This window comes from Neodiprion pinetum, chromosome 1 (assembly GCF_021155775.2).
Source record: "Neodiprion pinetum isolate iyNeoPine1 chromosome 1, iyNeoPine1.2, whole genome shotgun sequence".
Classification (NCBI taxonomy): domain Eukaryota; kingdom Metazoa; phylum Arthropoda; class Insecta; order Hymenoptera; family Diprionidae; genus Neodiprion; species Neodiprion pinetum.
Genome location: NC_060232.1, coordinates 21,927,099 through 21,948,130, shown reverse-complemented (window position 1 = coordinate 21,948,130; position 21,032 = coordinate 21,927,099).

The following is a 21,032-nucleotide window of genomic DNA, read 5'->3' as shown; positions in this document are numbered from 1 at the left end:
ACCAGGGCGGCCCTCAGCAGCGCCCTGAAAGCACCACTGGAGGGAGAGATCAGGCTGAGGAGCGGCTTCCGGGGCACGCAGACCGCGCTTATGCGTATCCCAGAGCGGACTGCCCGGAAGCTACTGGCGATAGGAAAGGTCAAGATCGGCTGGACCGCCTGCCGGATCCGTGAGAGGATCATGGTAGACAGGTGCCACAGGTGCCAAGGCTACGGGCACCATGCCGCCAAATGCCTAGGAATCGACAACTCCAACGCCTGTCGAAGGTGCGGTGAGACAGGGCACAAGGAGAAGGACTGCAAAAGGTCCAGCCCTCGGTGCATCGTCTGCACAAATGGTAGCGCAAGGGCCGACCATTTCGCCGGGAGCGGTCAGTGCAGGGCTTTCAGGGTAGAGCTGCAGAAGGCCAAGAACCGTCGGAACGGGAGGGCCATCGAGAGGGAGTCCCTTCCAGCGAAAACGCGGGCAGCAAGAGCGACCGGGGTGGAGCCAATAATGCTCTCCCCCACAAACCATGGAGTGACCTTCGGGCGGAGGCTCGACTCCTTCCCAAAATGGCAGGAGTAAGGGGAGACAACGCAGGATCCGGGGACAGGCCTGGGGTAGTAATACTCCAGGTCAATCTAAACCGGAGCCGCGCCGCCCAGGACCTGCTGACCCAGACCGCCGCTGCGCACGGGGCCGGGATACTGATAGTCTCGGAGCCCAGCGGCGCGGGAAAGCAGGGGAACTGGATGGTGGACCGGAGGGGGGACGCGGCGATACTAGCGACGAACAACCTCCCGGGCACCGTCACGCTGGAGGGAAGAGGGGAGGGGTTCGTCTGGGCGAGAACGAGTGGCTTAACCATATTCAGCTGCTATTTCTCGCCCAACGTCGCGCCCATCGACTTCGAGGCCCAGCTGGATAGCCTGGAGGCCAGCATCCGGACAGCGAGAGGCAGGATCATCGTGGCTGGGGACTTCAACGCGAAGTCCCCGAGCTGGGGGTCCTCGAAGCTGGACGCGAGGGGCCAGGCCGTTGTTGAATTCTTGGCAAGGCTCGATCCCCACCCCGTCAACGAAGGCGGCGCACCGACATGGCAGAGGGTGAGTACTGGCTCCAGCTCAGTCATAGACATCACGGCAGATAGCCCGGAGGTAGCGGCTGAGTTGCAAGGGTGGAGGGTCCTGGAGGACGAAACCCTCAGTGACCACCGCTGCATCACTATGAGATGGCTACCTGCCAAGCCTGGTAAACCACTGGGGAAGTGGCTCAACGGCGGGTGGACCGTCCATAGATTAGACAAGGAGGCCATGATGACCTGCCTCCGTAAGGAAAAGGAGGAGCAGGCAGACAATCCAGCTGACTCGGAGGTCGACAGGCTCATGAACACCTTGACCAAGGCGTGCGATGCGGGAATGCCGAGGAGAAGACCCCCTCTAGGCAGGACCGCCGCACATTGGTGGAACGAGAGGATCGCAGCGCTCAGGCGGGATTGCGTCAGGGCCAGGCGGCTGGCGCAGAGAGCCAGGGCTAGGGGTGGTGACTCGCAGAACGACCAGGCAACAGCGTACCGGCTAGCCAAGAAGGCCCTGAGGACGGAAATCAAGGCCACCAAGGCCCGATGCTGGGAGGAACTACTTCAAACCGTCGACGGGGACCCGTGGGGGCTGCCGTATAAGCTCGTCGCTAAAAAACTTGGCGGCCTTAGGCAGCCCGACGACCCGGAAACCGTGGAGAGGGTGCTAGAAGAGCTGTTCCCGGGATCCGCAAGGGCACCGTCCAGGCCAGGTAGAATGGTGGGGATGCCAAAACCTGAATTGTTTACCGAGGCTGAGCTCCACGAGGCCGCAAGAAGACTGGGCCGGGGCAAGGCGCCGGGACCAGACGGCATCCCCAACGAAGCGTTGTCGGTGGCGGTTGAGGCGTATCCTGACGCGTTCCTGAGGGCTTACAACAAATGCCTCGTTGATGGGTCGTTCCACATCAGGTGGAAGAGGCAAAGGCTGGTGCTGCTGCCGAAGTGGCAGTCCGTTGAGGGTGAGGTAAGGAAGTACCGGCCCATCAGCCTAATCGACACAGCAGGCAAGCTGCTCGAGAGGCTAATACAAGCCAGGCTCGAGGCAGCTCTCGAGGCATCAGGAGGGTTAGCTGACAACCAGTTCGGCTTCCGCCGGGGCAGGTCAACACTGCAAGCGATCGACGAGGTCATTTGCGTGGCTAGGAGGGCTTGTGAGCGAAAAGGAAGATTCGCCACCCCCTGCTTGGTGGCGTTTTTGGACGTCAAAAACGCCTTCAACGCAGTGGGCCACAACGTCATCTTGGAGGCCATAGAAGGAAGAAAGAGCATTCCAACGTACCTCCTGGGAATGGTCGGGAGCCACCTGGAGAACAGGCTGCTTCTGTACCGCACCAGCGAGGGTGAGGGAACGCGCCAACTGACAGCCGGAGTTCCACAGGGGTCGGTACTCGGCCCCCTGCTGTGGAACATCGCGTACGACGACCTGCTCCGCATGGAAATGTCGGACGGAGTAAAGACAGTGGGCTTTGCGGACGGCGTGGCCCTGGTGGTAACGGCAAGAACGCCGGAACTACTAGAAGTCACAACGAATGAGGCAATAGCTAGAGCCTGGGAGTGGCTCTCTAGTAGAGGCCTGGACCTTGCGGAGAAGAAAACCGAGATTGTGGTTCTAACTCGGCGACATACGCTGAGGGTGAGTCCAATCACGGCGAAGGGTCACAAGGTTAAGCCAGTGGCCAGCGCGAGGTACCTGGGAGTCATGATAGACTCCAGGTTAAACTTCGCGAACCACATCCGGCTTGCAGCGGACAAGGCCATGAGGGTGACCACCGCCATCGGCAGGCTGATGCCAAACATTGGAGGACCAGCCTACAGTCGAAGGAGATTACTGGCCAGTGTCGCGTACTCAGTGGCGCTGTACGGGGCTCCGGTGTGGGCTGACGCTATGGTATTCGCCAGGAACAGGGCGAGGCTTGACGCTGTAGGCAGGTGCTGCGCGCTGCGCGTTGTATCCGGATACCGCACAGTCTCAACGGCGGCGGTGATGGTGCTGGCTAACCTGGTCCCGCTCCACCTATTGGCAGTCGAGCGAAAAAGGATAGCAGCAGTGGAGACGGAGGGGCACTTGGGCAAAGCTGCAAGGAACAGGCTGCGACAAGAAGAAAGGGAGAGGACCCTCGGGAAATGGCAGGAGGATTGGAGTACCGAATTCAAAGGGGAATGGACTAGGAACGCCATCCCCACGCTTGCGCCATGGGTGGATAGGAGGCACGGCCAAATGGGGTACCATCTGACCCAGGGGCTTACGGGGCACGGTTGCTTCGGGTCGTATCTGGAAAGAATAGGCAAGGAGGAAGATGCACGGTGCCACCACTGCGCGGCCGAGTGTGACGACCCGGAGCACACCTGGTTCCGATGCCCAGCCTGGGAGGTCCCCAGAAGATACATGATGGAAACGATTGGCCAGGTAGATGGTATCCAGCAGGTGGTTGACAGTATGTTGCAGGCCCGGACCAAGTGGGATGCGGCTGCCCGGTATATCACCGCTGTCCTTCAGGAGAAGGAAGATAGGACAGCAGCCCGGAAGACCTGCTGCGGGACTGGAGGCTAGACCGGTGGACAGGCTGAGGGGGGGGGGGGGGGGGGGGGGGGGTCGGGTGCGCGTGTGATTTATCATACGCACACTCGGTGTGCTTCCGCAGCGGCGGCCTGCTGAAGGACCTGAAGGACGGGAATGATCACGAAACAGGGCACCCGGAGAAAGGCGGTATCGACGCCACGTTCAGAAGGGTGGAAGACTTGGCGGCCGACCACGCGACCAAACAGATCGGACGAGGGGAGCCCAGGCCTCCGGCTACCAGGCCAATGGAGGAGGGAGCGATGGTCCGGATGACCTACGGTGATGTGAATTACTTGGGTAATAACTAGTGGTGTGCGAATATCGTTCGAATCGAATCGAATCGAATATTACTATTCGATTCGAAATTCGAATCGAATAACTCGAATTTTCGAATTATTCGAAATTCGACGAATAATTCGAAAAATTTCGAATAATTCGAACAATTTGCGAATTATCGAAATATTACTGGATTTTCTATTGTTTCCAATTTAAATTCCATTACATCGTGTATCAAAATATTCTACTTACGAATAATATACTTTTCGATTAAAAATCAATTACCCGAAGCAAACAGTTGCTCAATTTCAATATATGTTCATCTCTGTCAGTAACAGAAAAAATCTAGATACTAATATTGGCAAGAAATCTTTTTGAAGTTTGATGAAGCCCTTTCGAACGCCACCAAGTTTGTCCAAATCGGTTAAGCCGTTCAAAAGTTATAAGCGGTTCACATACTTACACACACACACACATACGGGCACGTTCGTAAAAATGGTCGAAACAGCTTCGCAAGACCTCAGAACTTTGATATCTGATGAAAACTCGATTTTCGAAAATCGGGGTAATACCAATACTTTTCCAACTTTTGAAAATTTTCAATTTTCTTAGCGGGAAGTTAAAAATAATTAACTTAGTCATTTTCTTCTTTTATATCGCTACAATTTGCAATTTATCATCCAACAAAGCAGTAGAAACAACGACAGATAGCGTGAACTCGCACTCGAACGCATTTGAATCGAACCTATCTTCAGGTCTCTTCCCCCTCTCGATAGTATTTTACTTCGGAAGTCGGGCGACTTAGTCGGCTATTTACGGTAGCCTTTGGTGATCAGCTGAGCAGAATATATACAAACAAGCTTTCCACTAAACGTTTTCAAACGTATGTTTTGTACTATTTAAGTGATTATTTATTTAATCTAAGTGTTCAATAAAAGGTAATTATAAAATACGTATTAATTATTTCAAATTGTTATAATATTGATAATAATTGTAAAATAATTATACTAACGACAAAAATTAGGAGTAAAACCTAAGCTGACGTTTGTATGTTTAACCTTAAATTTTAATGAAAAATAGAAAATTAAGAGCCACTTAATCTTAACAATATTTAAATATTATAATTATAATAACTGATATAAAAGCACGATAATGATAATGAATCATCTTTATTCTAAGAAAATTAATTCTCTTTAAAGGTTATCTGGATAATTACAAATAAAATACTATGTCCGAAGAGGAAATTGAAATTTTTCCAACATTATTTCCAATGACAAATGAATATCGAATGAATATCGACAACAGCGATACTGAAAATGAAGGTGATAGTAATGGTGATAATACTGATAATGAAGATGATGGTAATAGTGATAATGAAGGTGATAGTAATAGTGATAATGAAGGTGATGGTCATCCCTCTGAACAGGTGATGGAAGATGACAGCGATAATTCTCCTCGTAGCGTTGCTTGGACATATTTTAGGCGAGATAAAGAAAATATTAAGAAAACTATTTGCAACATTTGTGCCCAAGTTCTCAAGTTACCGACAGGTAGTGTTAGTTTAAATTGATTAATGTTTTTGTTAATGACGTTCATGCTCTGTGCTGAAGTCAAACGATAAATATCTTTGTACAAAAGTTTTTTGAGTTTTGAAATTAATAATAATAATCAAGAAATATAAATAAGTCGTTGGTTTGGCGTCCATGATTATTGGTGATTAAATTTGACAAATCTATCGTTTCTAACCTTGTAAATTGTACTAAGGTTACTCGTTTTCAGTATGATGAAAAATGAACTTGAATAACTTTAATTATACCATGCAAAACATTAAATATTAAATTAAAACATTCCATAACATCGTTTTTTAAATGCAAATCGTTAAACTACATATTTTAAAGAGTAGATTCTATTTTGAAATTAAATAAATAAATAAATAAATAAGATTGTATACTAAAAATTTAATTTTTAATCGCTAATAACTCTTCAAAACTACTGATCACGAGTTTCCAATTTTTGAGAGAAATTATCATACAATTAAACTTATCGAAACTCAAAAATATAACTTTTTATAAACTATTATGTTTCACCCATGAACCTCCTTAACTTTTGAGAATAAGTTATAAAAAGTTTTTAATTTTGGAGCAAAGATAGATCCAGCATTAGTCTCAAGCATGATCGTCATTAATCGTAAAAATATAGTTATCAATTCGTATTTGTACAGGAACAACTTCACCAATGTTCAATCACCTTCGTGCTCAACATAAGGATATTTATAAAGTATGTATTGAAGAGCGGAATAAAAGCGCAAGAGTTCAGATAGTAATCAAGACCAAGAAGGAAAAGAAAAAAGAAGAAAAAAAAGCACAATGACAAAAGCAGAAAAACAGGAAATTGATCAACTAATTATGGAAATGATAGCCATCGATTTGAAACCATTTTCCTGCGTAGAAGATCGAGGTTTCAAAAACCTATTAAAAAAGTTAACTCCCGATTATGAGCCACCATGTAGGACCACTTTTTCACGCAGTCTTGCTCCGATTTTATACCACAAAACAAAACAGAGGCTAATTAATGACTTGAAACAAGATTTAGAATTGGGTATAATGAGCCTATCATTTACCACCGATTGTTGGAAATCAAGAGCCAACGATTGTTACATATCTTTAACTCTACATTACTTAACTGTTGACTATGTTCCTAAAAATATAATGTTAAATATCGAGCAGTTATTGGATCGTCATACTGGCAGCAATCTTAAAACACACTTGAAGAAAATGATGGACGAGTGGGATTTATCAGATATTGAGAATATCCCGATATTTTTCATTACAGATAATGCTCGAAACATATCATTAGCGACTCCTCAGTTGAGCGACAGCCACCTATACTGCTTCGCGCATACTCTTCAACTTGTGTTGAAAGCTGCGGAATCGCATACTCCTGGTGTCGGAGAATTATTAGCCAAGGTAAATTTGATCATTAATTGTAAATTTAGGTTTATTGTACTACTAAAACCAAAAGAAGGCATAAAAAACTTTTTTTCAATTAACTTGGATATTAAAAACGTGAGAATATGTACTCACGACATAAAAAAGAATTTGTTTTTTTTACCCACTTTCGGCTGTAGTTACGCAATATATTAGTTTACCAATTATTAACGTTTAAGCTTCCATTCCATTCCAGTTTCGAAAAATTGCCGGCCATTTTCATCGGTCGGATCCAGCACGACAGAAATTCGAAGGGGCTCAAAAGGCGCTAAATTGTGAACCTTTGCAGTTGTTTCAAATGGTGGTCACCAGGTGGAACTCAGAATACGAGATGTTGGAAAGGATGCAAAGACTTCAAAAACCTTTGTCTCACGTTCTTGCTGATTCTACCGACACTGAGTCTGTATCTGGTATCGAATGGTCTCAAATAAATTGCTTACTGAAGGTAATGAAGCCGTTATATGACGCCACACAAATATCATGTGGAGTTAAATATCCGACTTTATCAATGGTAAAACCATTGCTGTTTGGGATAACAAATGGTCTGAATAGTATCGAATTTGACTACGACGATGCATCGGAAATGGGACGAGAATTTATAGATAATATCTTGAATGGTCTAGATGTCAGATTTTGTGAGGTTGATCGTGATATTATTTTTAAAAAAAGCACTTATCTGGATCCCCGGTACAAAAATTATTTTTACAAAGAAGAGGAAGTAAAAGAAATAGAAGATGATATAAAGCTCGAAATTATGAGATTCTTGATGCCAGACAATGATTCTCATGAACTTAATGTTTTGACCAGAGAACGTAAGTTTTTACAATGAGTCACTCACTTTTTGAGATTACTTTTTTGATACAAATTTGTTTATTTTTATACTGTATGTTTATTTTTTTTACATATATCATTGATTCAAAATTTCGTACAACCAAATTAGGAAATCATTTACGTTAAAATTCGTAATTGAAATTAAAAAAATTTACCGATTGTACCTTTTTTTAGCTAAAAATACTTTACCTAACAAATAGATAAAATTAATTGCTTTTGCAACCAAATGTATTTTGCTTTTTTCTTTTAATGCGTCATGATAAATACATTTTTTTACGTACTAAATCTTAACTTACAATTAATCAGAAAATTAACATTCGACTCAATCAGAAAATAATGTTAATAAATATACAATGATTTATTTATTTTAAATTTCAGATAGTGGAAACCAGTATTCGGGATTTTGGAGTTTCATGAAACGACCAACAATTAACGCACGAGAAAAAAATTTAGAGACTTTGCGTAATGAAATATTGCAGGAAATGGTGGTGTATCTAAACTGTGGTTTGATAAATCCTCAGCAAGATCCACTTATTTGGTGGCGACAAGAAAAAAATAAATATCCCCGATTATCACTTATGGCGAGAAGATATTTAGGAGTACCTTGTATTTCTGCTGAAAGTGAAAGATTATTTTCCACTGCTGGTGATATTGTATCTGATAAACGAACTTCATTATCACCAGATTCAGTATCGTATTTATTATTTTTGTTAATAGTTTAAATAAAATGTATATTAATTGTTAATTTCTTATTTGAATATTGAACATAACAAACTCCGAATTCAAAATATTCGAAAATTTGCTAATTATATAATAATTCGCGAATAATTCTGAAAAAATTCGAATTATTCGAAATTTTTCGAATTATTCGAAACTTTTCGAATTATTCGAAATTTTTCGAATTATTCGGGAACTTTCGAATAATTCGAATTTTCGAATTATTCGATTCGAGTTTCGAATCGAATATTAATATTCGATTCGGAACGAATAATTCGTAAGTTCGAATTATTCGCACACCCCTAGTAATAACCGGGCCATCCTCTACTTCAAGAGACGGTATGGGGGGACTCAGCAGCTGGTCAATTCGACCAGCCCGCTGAAAATGCACCCCCCCTGGCGTGACGCGGTGGTGCTGGACGGGACAGTGTTCACCGCCAACTGTCAGTGTGGCAGCTCAGCGGAGCACAAGCGTATGTTCCCGCACTACCGCACTACCGTGGAGAACGGGGCCACCAAGTCCGACTGGAGGGTGACGGTGGAGGCGGCTAAAACCGGCGTGACAGCGCAAAGGGGACACCACATCCGCACCGCGCAAAGCATGCTAGTGAGGTGCGGAAACAGTGAGGTGAAAGGTGACGCATGGAGGGGGTGTACAAGACAAGGTGCGCGAAGACACCCCCCCACGAACAGGTGAACTAGTGCAAGTGGACACATCGTAGATTAGATTAGACTAATAGGAATAGGTGACTAGGCTGTCTGATGAACTGATTAAACAACAACAGCCAGTAAGATAGGAGCGCATACAAACTAGCGTAAGAACTTCAGTTGGACGGTAGCGTATGGTTTAGAATAAGTAAATAGGATAACAGTAATATTAGCAGGGACATGGTGCGCGGCAGCCTGGCTGAACAGGGCGGTGCCACGCCACAAGAGGAAGTGAGAGGCCATGAAAACAGGCCGGCCACAGGGACGGGGTGAAGTAATGCGAAAGCGGTTCCGCCTCGTCCTGGGTGAAGAGCGGCGGAGGGGTTTTAGCCGGTAAAAATCCGGCACTACCCGATGGCATCCACAAGAACAACCGGATATCTTTTGAAGATTTCCCCTTCGCCGCTGAAACAAAAAAAAAAAAAAAAGGTTAGGTCCCCCCACAGGGTCGCCACCTTGTCGTGGTGTGGGGGGCTTGAGGCTCGCCGTGATGAACTGTTGGAGCGATGCCGGCAGGGCCTTCGCGTCCCAGTAGGTTCTACCTTGCCGGCAAGGTCCACAGGGAGCGGAGAGTGACTAACGGTAACTTAAGGGAGGGACCCTGAAAAAAACCCGTGATGGAAGAGGAATTAAGAATAACAGTTACGGCACAAAGGATCAGTGCCCTAATGCCGGCGGGGAGCGATGGTAAGCAAGCAGGCCACACTCCGTCATCATATGACTGCAAGAAAACATGCATACACACTAACAACAGGAGGCGTAGTGGTATTTCCCCACAAAAAAGCCCGGATAGGTACTATACCTTGGACAATGTCACCATCCCAAGTCCAGAATATAGTACATCGATAAGACAACAAGAAGAGGAAGAGTCGTCCATGGAGGAATGGTTGAGCCCAAAAAATGCGATACGAAGGGCAAACGCGGTCATAGAGCAACTGCTAGATATTGGTCAAAAGGTTCGCTAAGCTTACGGGCGAAGCGTTAACCTCAAGAGGGAGGAGCGGGCGGAGGCTGACAACCTGTCCGCTAGACTAAATCAAGAACTGATGGACGCGATCAACTGTCCAGAACCGGAGGAAGAGGTCGAGAGGGTCCAGACACTGATCATGGGCTGGCCGAGCAGAATTGGGGCAGTTATGTTTACTGTCTCAGAATCCAGGCGTTTCAGCGGGAAGATCATTAGCAAGATGGAGCAGCTAAGGGATCATGGTCAATGGACCATAAACAGGTGGAGCGAGAACGCGCCGCTGGATTTGACCGACGAAGAGATACAGGAGAAAAGAACCTCCTAGACGGTTCCAGAGAGCAGGCGACCGAAGCGTAAGAATCACTTGGAAAGCGACGGCAGTTGGGAGGATGCGAGGGAGAACCCAGGGGGCCAGGTACACAAAAAGATACGGGACACAGTGGCGAACGTCAGGGGGTCACACCCCCCGTCCCCCACGCTGGAAATGGAGATGCAAGAAGCGGAGTCACCCCAAACGAGCAGAACACCCAGCCAGGTAGCAACAACTACCACCGGGGGATCGGATAGACAGACGACAACGCCCGCCCCGATAGGACCCACACTGAACGAGGAGGAGCCGCGGGAAAAAAAAAGGAAAGAAAGTGAAAGAAGAACGGTGATGATCCAGGCTGAGGGTAGGACCTACCTAGACCTCACCACGGAACTTAAGAAAAAAATCCGGACCGATGACATCAAGGTTGTGACGTTGCACCTAGAGTGCAAGTCACAACAAACCCCAAACCCGCGGGGAAGAGCCGAACGGGTGAGTCCCGTCCCATCGGGAAACACCCGAAGGTAACCGAAGCCCACCGACGCTCGGCTGAGCCGAGCGCCAGCGAGCAGTACGACCACGGCCTGCGAAGCAGCAACAAGTCAAAAGGAGAGAAATCCACGAGAAGCGAAGAGGGCGAGCGAGAGAGAGAGAGAGAGAGAGAGAGAAAACGAGAGAGACACCGACACTCACACCGTTACACATACACCATTACCCACACACGCCGACGACACCAGGTTAGCCTGCATTCTACAGCCGATCTGCTCCTCCCCTCGCAATACCAACCCTTTCTACCTCACACTCCCCGTCACACTACACCACCCCCCCCGCAATACCGACCCTTCTTACCTCACACTCCCCGTCACCCTACACACTGCCCCCCCCCCTCCGCGCGCGTATCTATAAGTTAGGATTAAGTGACGCTAAGGGCTGAGGCGTGATCAGCCCCCGTTAAAGTCTACAACCCTTTTGTACCTTTCGTAGTTTAAGTCGACTCACCCCCCCCGATCGCAACACATGTACCCCCCCCTTCACAAATATACACACCAAGTTTTAGCTATTCTATCGGCCCCGACTTTCTCGCCCCGTCTCTAATTGTTCCCCCCTTCCACAGTATTAGTGCGGACTCAAAACCCGTCACAAATTGGCGCCCAACGTAAATTACCCACATTTTTACCCCAAATCCGAACAATTAAGAGACAAAACACAGGAATAAACGCTAACAAAGTACACATAGATTCACGAAACAAAGCTACACAGTCACGAAAATTCGAATAAAGACAGTTGAACACACACACTACCAAACACGATACACACAATGGCAGACCAAGGACACAGAGAACCGCAAGGCCTAGCGCGCGAACACATGGACATACACACACCCGAACGCAACCAAAACAACTCGACACAGAGCGAGCCGCGCGCGACACGAGATCAACAAACGCCGACCCAACCACAGGAAATAAATAGACGACACACGATAAACTCACCAAACGCAATAAATATAATTGATGCAGCTATCATAGAGAATACCCACAACTTACATAGTACACAAATCCAACATCAAGAAAGCCCAGAACCAACAAATCCCACACAAACATACAATACAATCCCAACACCTACACACACGCAAACTAACACGGTAACAACCAGTCAAACGAACCGACACTTCACGGGAACAGACACATTTTTAGCCACCAACACACGTAACACACGACTTATACAAAACCTGATAGACCTCGGAGCACTACCAAGCGACAGAAACGAATACGAAGACCCACACATATACAGCACACAGTCAATACACCCCACAAACAACCAAAACACGACACACCTAAACCACACACCAAGCCCGAACAGCACATACTGGAATCAGCCAGCAATGGCAATGAAAACAATACAAACATGGAACATAAAATACTCAGGAAACACAAACGAAGACATAGACGAATTTTTACAAAATCTCCGCGACTACCAAACGGGATATGAAATACACGATACACAATTAATCAACAACCTCAGCCCGATACTCGAAGGTGACGCAAAAAACTGGTACAGTTTAAATAGAGGCAAATGGCGAACACTGGAAGAATTCGAAAGAGACATTACACACGCATTTCAATACATACAACATAGGGACAGACTGGAACAAAAAATCAAAAACTACGTACACGGACCAACACAAAAAATTACACAATTCCTAATACAATTTAGAACACTACTATCACAACTAAAACCACCATACCACCCACGAACACAATTAGACTTGGCATACAGAAAAATGAAAATAGAATACAAGGCATACATAAAACCATACGACTTCGCGAACTTCGACCAACTGGAAATAGCCGCGAAAGAATGGGAAGCAAACATCGAATGGGAAAACACAAGACAAACAATATTAAATAACTACACACACCCACGAGAAACCTACACACACCAAACACACCACACACAATACATCCCATACAAGTACGCACAAACACAACCCCGCCCAGCATTACTCCCAACACCAAATATACCACCGGCACTCACAGACAACATACGACGAAACCAAACAAACCAAAACACGCAACAGACTCGATACCCCGCAATCACGTATAACTCACCACACTACACTCAGCAACAAACACAAACGAACTCAAACACAGGCACAACACCACGCAGATGCTTTAACTGCAACCAACCCGGACACTTCAGATGGCAATGCACACAGGTACAGAACCAGGGAAACGAGTAAGGGTTGACCCAGCAAGGGTGGAGGGCAACCCCACAAACAACACAAACACACCCGAGACAGTAGCACCTACAACAGATAACAACAGAACGGAAAGTAGATTTCACATCAGAATCGAAATACACGGTCACGAATTTAACGCATTAATAGACACAGGCGCGACACACTCATACCTAGGCGCAGAAGTAATACAAATACTACACAACACAGACACACCAATAGACGACACGCCCGACAGAACAGCTACAATGGGAAACGGAACACAGGTGACGATAGAAGGAGCAGTAACACTCCCAATACGCCTCGGCAACATAACAAAAAAAATTAATTTCGGATTAATACCAAACTTAGGCTCGCAATGTATCATTGGGAACAGCGGCTTAATGAGATTTGGAATACAAATAAATTATGGAAAAAACACATGGTCACTTATAGACGACCCACAGACACACTACCATATGCAAGCCAGACCACAAGAACTACCAACACCACTCAAAGAATACATACAAATACATGAAACACGAAAAATACGACACCAATCAACACAAACACACACAAAACAAGCAAAAGCAGCAGAAAAATTAGAAGCAACGAAACAACAAACGAACCCGAAAACAACAGAAAGACACGAAAACACAGAAAAAACAACCATAAAACAAAAGCCACTAACACCAACACTACCCAGCACAAAGACACCACCGGAAAACACCCCCCCAAAAGACAACCCACAGAACACACAAATCACAAATCAAAAAATCATACCCACAAACGCACAAACAACAGACGACACACAAACTGACAAAGAAACCGAACCACAGATATGCGCAGGAATACAAAAACTCACACAATCACAACACACACAACCACAGACGACAATACAGCAGAAAATCTTAACACTACCAGGCCAACTCGGCCTAACACACCTAATCAAACACAAAATAGACACACAAGGACACGCACCCATAAAACAAAGATATTATATGGTATCACCAAAAATTAGAGAAGCCATCCACACAGAAATAGACAAAATGCTAAGAGAAGACGTGATAGAACCATCAGAAAGTGAATGGTCGAGCCCAATTGTCATGATAAAAAAGCCAAATAACACATATCGCTTCTGTTTAGACTTCAGAAAAGTAAACTCAGTATCAAAAAAAGACGCATACCCACTACCATACATGACAGCAATATTAGACAAACTACGGACAGCACAGTACATATCAAAAATCGACTTAAGCCAAGCATACTTCCAAATACCACTCGACGAAGACAGCAAACACATAACAGCCTTCACAGTCCCGGGAATGGGCTTATTTCAATTTAAAAGAATGCCATACGGACTGACAGGCGCACCGGCGACATTCCAAAGACTACTAGACAGACTCATAGGCCCAGAATGCGAACCATATGCATTCGCATACTTAGACGACATAATAATAGTAACACAAACATTTGACGAACACTTACAAAGACTAGAACAAATACTCAAAAGAATTACAGACGCGGGACTAACAATAAACCCAGAGAAGTGCGAATTCGGATGCGCACAAGTAAAATATCTCGGATACATAGTAGACAGACACGGACTACACATAGACCCCGACAAAACACAACCCATAGAAAGCTACCCAAGCCCAAAAACAATAAAACAATTACGGAGACTAATTGGCATGGCATCATGGTACAGACGCTTTATACGTAACTTCGCACACATTACAGAACCACTGACACGACTACTGAAAAAAGACCAGAAATGGCACTGGGGAGAAGAACAAGAAAACGCAATGAACACAATCAAACACGCACTCACATCACCACCCACACTCGCATGCCCAGACTACACACAAACATTCACACTATAAACAGACGCTAGCGGAACAGGGATAGGTGCCGTACTAACACAATCTCTCGATGACGAAGAGCATGTAGCAGCATACGCTAGCCGTGCGCTAAGCGAGGCAGAACGTAAATACTCCACCACTGAGAGAGAATGTTTGGCGGTACTCTGGCCCATAAAAAAATTCAGACCATACGTGGAAGGATACCATTTTAAAGTTATTACAGATCACCACGCACTGAAGTGGCTTAGAGAATTTAAAAACCCCACAGGCCGACTTGCACGATGGGCACTAGAACTATTAGAATACGACTTTGACATTACACACCGAAAAGGTACAATGCACGACGTACCAGACGCACTTTCAAGACGACACGAAGACGAAGAACACATAGAAACAATAGAAGACACGACAGACAAATGGTACACATACAAGAAAACACAAGTACAAACACGCCCAGAGAAAAACGAATCATGGCGAATCAGAAACAATCAACTATACTTCCACCGCCCTAACCCCCTACACTCAAACCTCCTACCAGACACAAACCCATGGAAACTAGTAATACCCAAAGACAAAATGACACACATACTACACGAAAATCACGACGTAACACAAGCAGGCCACTTAGGGATCGAAAAGACATACCAAAGAGTAGCCAAAGAATATTATTGGCCAGGGATGTACAGAGACACAGTAAACTACATAAAAAAATGTGACACATGCCAAAGAATAAAAACAATACAAGCGTGACCGGCAGGGCTAATGGGTACTAGAATAATTGAAGAACCGTGGACAGTAGTAGCCTCAGACATCATGGGCCCACTCCCACTATCAAAGCAAAAAAACCAATACATCATAGTTTTCGAAGACCTATACACCAAATGGGTGGAAATTATACCGATACGCAAAGCAAACGCAAAAACAGTAGAACAGACATTCCACTCACACGTAATATCACGATGGGGTACACCACGCATACTACTAACAGATAACGGCACACCATACATTAACAAACTCATACGCGAACTGACACAAAAATTCAATATAAGACACGCAACAATCCCCTCATACCACGCACAAGCCAACCCCGTAGAACGAGTCAACAGAACCGCTAAAACAATGATCCAAGCCTACGTAAACAACGACCACACAGAATGGTACATACACTTACAAGACTTACAATTTGCAATCAATACATGTACACACACATCAACTAAACACACATCAGCCTTTTTGAACCTAGGAAGGGAATTAAATCCTACACAATGTCTAAGAAATCAATTAGAGAACGACGACGAAATAGAATTACAAGACACAGACAGATGGACAGATCACCTGAGACGACTACAAACACTTAGAGACGAAGTACAGAGGCACTTAATAGAAGCAAACGAAAAACAAGCACACTACTACAACCTACGAAGACGAGACATTCAATTCAAGGAAGGAGACAGAGTACTGAAAAAGAACCATACACTCTCATCCGGGCCAGAAAGAACGGCAGCAAAGCTAAGTAAAAAATTCATAGGCCCATACATAATCACTAAGAAAATCTCACCCACAATATACGAATTGACAACAGAAAGCGATAAAAATATAGGAAAATGTCACATAGAAGACCTAAAATTATATACATAATCAAATAAGCAATAAAAGAACCACGCCCGATAACACATCTCGAAAATAAACTAACATGTGTATTCACCCCACAGAACACAGCATGGAAAACAAACAACCGAGAATACCGGCCCTGATGACACTGCGACTGACGAGACCGACAACAACAACAACAAACACAGAGAGAACACCACTACTACAAACACCAGGACAGGCCCCACACCCACACAGATACGGACGCGACGGCACACACCAGACAGAGACCCGACGAACTCTACTACCGACGCCCACCACACACATACAGGTAACAAACACCGCCACGACAACAACACACATAACAACCATTGCACCCACAGCCACCCAGAGACACTCACAAACACACACAGTTACACTCTCCGGACCAAGGCAATGCCCAAAATGCAACGGGCTGGTCCGGGACACTAAATACCCACAACACGTACAAACCTGCACACAAACTAACACAGACACACAACACCCAGCACAAATTGTCACACACCCACCAACAGTCACCCAAACCACACGAACCACAACCACGCACACGACTACACACCCACCCACCAAGAAACAAACACCCCACACAACCACACACCCCACATCGACACCAACACCACGACACACACCACCCCCCGCATCACCCCCTCTATGGACACGCACCAGACTCACGAGACCACAGACAACAGAAGACAGGATCCTACAAACGTTCGCCAACATGGACACACACACAGAACCGACGAAGACAAGACAGACGTACAAAAAACACATAGGACCACCCCCAGAAATAATATCAATAATTGCTAACCTACAAGCGACAAGCACCCTGGACGACGAACTACGGGCACAAAGAGACAGATACATGACCAGACGGGCACACCAACATACAAACACAGACGAGACAGAAGCCAGCACCTCCACACACCAACCACACACCAACCACACACCACACATCAAACAGCACCACACAAAATACAACCCTCAAACACACCAGACACCGACACCGACACAGACTCCACCACCTCCACCGCAGAGACAGTTATACACATCGAAACAACACACACAACCACGCCACAGACACAAACGACGGACGACGACACAGACAATAACACCGACACCACCTCACTCACCGACACAGACGAACATACACAAACACCCCAACCAACCACACACACCACACGGGACTCAAGACGATACAAAAAACGAAAAACAATACGTAAACAGAAAAAAGAACAAAACAGAAAACACTAGACAAACTGACAACACCAAACGGACGGACGAACAACGACGCACACACAACACGGGACGCAATACGATACGAAAAAAAAGAAGGACAAAACAGAAAACACTAAATACACTGACAACACCAAACCGACGGACGAACAACGACGGACGGAGGCCAAAGAAACAGAACACAACCCAAAAAACTCCAACGCAGAACCACGGAGAAGCAACCACGAGCCACAAGGAACAAGGAACAACGCAAAAACTCACCAAGACCCACACCGACGAGAGCCACCGAACCGAAACCAAAAATTTAAGTACAAATAAATTAAGAAAAACACCCGAGTTAGTACAAAATAATATAAGAATAGGATAAGTTAGTATAAGAGAAAAAAAAACATAATTTTGACAAATACACAAGAGACCAAGTAGAATAAGTAGATATAAGACAACCAACAACCCCACACCCAACGCACACCCCGCAAATACAACCCGACCCACATCCCCTAACCCCGACAGATCGGAGCAGACGACCACAGAAAACACAGACGAAATGACCACAAAACCCGCCACCGAAGCCGGCTCACCCTATAGGCCTCGCCCCGCGTGGGGAGGGGGGAGTTGTGACGTTGCACCTAGAGTGCAAGTCACAACAAACCCCAAACCCGCGGGGAAGAGCCGAACGGGTGAGTCCCGTCCCATCGGGAAACACCCGAAGGTAACCGAAGCCCACCGACGCTCGGCTGAGCCGAGCGCCAGCGAGCAGTACGACCACGGCCTGCGAAGCAGCAACAAGTCAAAAGGAGAGAAATCCACGAGAAGCGAAGAGGGCGAGCGAGAGAGAGAGAGAGAGAGAGAGAGAAAACGAGAGAGACACCGACACTCACACCGTTACACATACACCATTACCCACACACGCCGACGACACCAGGTTAGCCTGCATTCTACAGCCGATCTGCTCCTCCCCTCGCAATACCAACCCTTTCTACCTCACACTCCCCGTCACACTACACCACCCCCCCCGCAATACCGACCCTTCTTACCTCACACTCCCCGTCACCCTACACACTGCCCCCCCCCCTCCGCGCGCGTATCTATAAGTTAGGATTAAGTGACGCTAAGGGCTGAGGCGTGATCAGCCCCCGTTAAAGTCTACAACCCTTTTGTACCTTTCGTAGTTTAAGTCGACTCACCCCCCCCGATCGCAACACATGTACCCCCCCCTTCACAAATATACACACCAAGTTTTAGCTATTCTATCGGCCCCGACTTTCTCGCCCCGTCTCTAATTGTTCCCCCCTTCCACAGTATTAGTGCGGACTCAAAACCCGTCACAAGGTCTATGGGATTAGACGGGCAAGAGGAAAGGAGGACGCCCTGGCGATGGTGATTGGACATGCGGACGCGACGCAGCTAGTAAGTAGACTCCAGGGTGAAGGGCTCACGACCGAAGTCATGGGAGACAGGAGGACGCGGGCCATCATACAAAATGTCGAGGCTACAGTAACGACTGCAGAAATTACCGAGGCAGTTAATTGGGCCACAGGTAGACAGGCGGAGGTGACTTCGTCAAAAACACACTACGGGGCACTCTCACGGTGTGTATCGGGGCCCCCGGGAAGGTGGTCGATGCCCTGGTTAGACAGCGACACTTAAAGATTGGATGGACGCAAGCCCTGCCTAGGGAATTCGTCCAGGACAACAGATGCTTTAAATGCGGGACGGTCGGCCATATGGCAGGGGAATGCAGGGAAGCAACAAAGGTCTGCTTTAGATGTAAGAAGCCGGGTCACATGGGGAGGGAGTGCGAAAGGCAACTGATGGAAAACGCGAATAAGGGTGGAGAGGGGAACGGGGCTCCCAAGGCTGCCACCTACCCAAATGAAACAGCAGCGAAGGGACAGACAACGATTAGGGCGACGCAGCCGGTAATAAGCGCGACCGAAAAAGTGCTGAGGGGTACGCGTACCTTTAGGTCCATCGGGGTGCAAACAGCAATGTGGGAGGATAGACCCGCTCCTACCAACACACTTGGAACTGAGGGCCTCCCCCGCCCAAGGGCAACCAGTTACGCACAGGTGGCCAAGTCGAACGATTAGGCAAGATATCAAGCACCGCGCACCTCAACTGCAACCACCACTAGTGGGGCGACCGGAGGAGCGGGAAAGTCAAAAGGACGAGACGCTGGGCCCACCCCCGAGCAAAGGAGAAACACCGGGACACAACAAACGGGACGCAACAACAAGATAGGTGTCGCACTTACGGTTAAGGTAAAGGGGGAAAAGTATGAAAGAACCCTTGCCCGGATTAAAACGGGGATCCCACCACCGGTAAGTGGGGGACTGAGGGGCATACGGAAAAGCAAGGATGGGTCTCTCCTGATGATCTTCGACGAGATGAAAAAAGCCAGGGAGATGGCAGAACTGGCGACAGAAAAGTTGGGGGAGGGTGTGGACGTCAGCCTGCTAGGTGACAGGGAGACGCTAAAGATCCGGGGTCTGGACGTGCTCATACAGGAGGAGGAAATTCTATCCGCCCTCGCCAGTGCGGTACCAACAAAGTCTGAGGACAGTGACCAGACGGAGATACTGAGAATCTTCACGTACCCCTGGATGGAGAGGGCTGCTATTGTCAGAACCAGTCGGCGCACCTGGCAATCCCTGAAGAACACTGGAAAAATAAAGATAGGCTGGACCACGGCCAGAATTATAACGGGCCTGCAAGGCACGCGTTGCAAAAATTGCAACAGGCACGGACACAAGGAAGAAGTGTGCCGGGGCCCTGGGGGACAGGGGAGACGAAAAAACCCGCAAACATCACCACAATCAAGAAATAGAGTAAACGGAGTACCAGAGGAAAGACACCCGGACATGGACGTGAATGTAAATACACAGATGGACATCACCGGGGAACAGGCCGCTGCCCCAGTGGGATGCAGTACAAGAATTGAATCAACCCCACCAGGCACGGACATGGACCTCAATGCCCAAAATGAAGATGAACTGCAATAACATCAACTTCATCCAACTTAACCTAAACAACTTGAGAATAGCCTCGGATCTACTCACACAGATGGTGGGGAAGATGAAAGTAGACGTGGTCATCGCTAGTGAGCCATCCAGGTCAGGGCGTGGTTTTGGGAATTGGTATTCCAGCAATGACGGTAAGGCCAGCGTTGTGAC